The sequence below is a fragment of the Orycteropus afer genome, unplaced genomic scaffold (genome assembly GCF_000298275.1).
Source record: "Orycteropus afer afer isolate SDZICR_OR568_19922 unplaced genomic scaffold, OryAfe1.0 scaffold00154, whole genome shotgun sequence".
NCBI lineage: Eukaryota > Metazoa > Chordata > Mammalia > Tubulidentata > Orycteropodidae > Orycteropus > Orycteropus afer.
Genome location: NW_006921741.1, coordinates 4,422,626 through 4,424,370, shown reverse-complemented (window position 1 = coordinate 4,424,370; position 1,745 = coordinate 4,422,626).

Here is a 1,745-nt window from a genome sequence, read left to right as displayed (position 1 = left end):
ATATATATATATATATATATATATATATATATATATATATATACGAGTTCCAGTTTCCATGTTATTCACAGAGATAACAAAGTTAATCATGAAAACAATGTAAATAAATAGCTAATGTTTTAGTGAACATTTATTAAATGTTTAAAGCAAACATAAAATTGTTTTAGGAGATTATTCTACAATATAACTCCAATGATGTTTGGACTAAAGATGCTTTCTCTTTGTCTTTTCCTTAAATCTTCTATTAGCATAAAGAGACAGTCTTCATTATGGCTCCATAGGCTTTCAAATTGCTTTTAAATTGGGGGTGACATGTCTACTGATACATGAGTGGTAACATGCCAGAAAAGGAGCAGTCTATCTGTTGATTATCATTTATAACCTAAACAAGTTTTTCTCAAGGCTTCAAACTGGTTCATTCTGGATCCACCACCTGCTGAAAATTTCCATTTCTATCTCAGACACATTGAGTAATAATCTGTATTTTAAAAAGATACATAAGGATTACCTGGGGATCTGTAAGAATCTGGGGACCTTGTTAACATGTAGATTCTATTTCAGTGTATTTAGAGTGGAGATACAAACTCTCAGCAGTGGATTGACCCAGAGTGAACCTGTTTGAAAGCCTTGTTTTCCAGCACCGCCAATTGAATGAGCCTCTTAGTATTGACTTACTCTTGGGATTTGGTGTAAGTTCTGAAGCAGTCTCAATTGTGAATTTTGATCATTACTGTGGGGAATTCAGTTAAAATAAGAAAAGTTGAATGGTGGAATGTCCTATCCAAGGAAACCATGGAATACAGAGCCAAATTGAACTAATGACTGGTGTGTGGAATGCCACTAAAAACACGACTTTGTCTTATGCTGAAAAATGTTTTTGCTTAACATAGAAGGTGTTTTCTAAGCTGTTTGAAGATATTATAATATGCTAAACGTGCTTCCAGGAAAGGAATTCTTTTTAATTTGGCAGTGACACTGTTATTCTCTAAAAGAGGAGGGAGAGGACAGGCATCCATACTGGATTCATGAATAGTTAGAAAACAAATCTTTAGATTTCCTGGATGTCCACAGGGATATTTGTATTTTTGCTTCCTGAAAAATGAAGTCATTTGGTCTAAGTAGGATACAAATGTGCCAACATCTCAGGCAGCTAAATTAAATAAATGCTGGCAAATATGTTAGGGAAATTTTTGTGTTTTTGTCATGAGAAACCATACTACTGTCCTATACTATCAATCTCTAAAAGCTTCAGTTTCTTCATCTTACAGTGTAGTTAGATTTTAATGAGATACTGAATATGCACATGTTTACTACTGCCTGGCAATGTAAATTTTCATTATATTGAAATGAATTGATTGTTTTACAATTATTTTTTTTGATGTGATGGACTCTATTACCAAAAGAATAGTTCTTAGGGTCTCCTTGGATTCATGACTGTGTTTCCTAAGAGTCTATGACACTTTTTGACTGGAAACAACTTTGCCAGGAAGAAGCTCCCACCTTGCTGATTTCTGCTTGTCCCTGCCTCAAATAAATTCTGGTTGGATTAAAATTAACATCAAGCACAATGTTCTTAATTATTTAGGAAAAAAATTAATTACACGACAAACAAAACAGTAGCCATGATTGTTATATGAACATATTAGTTAATAATTATTCAGTTTGTAGAACATTTTTCAAAGGCTATTGACAACAAATCAGACTTCGGAAATCACAATTGTGTAATTTTAATAACTATGACACTG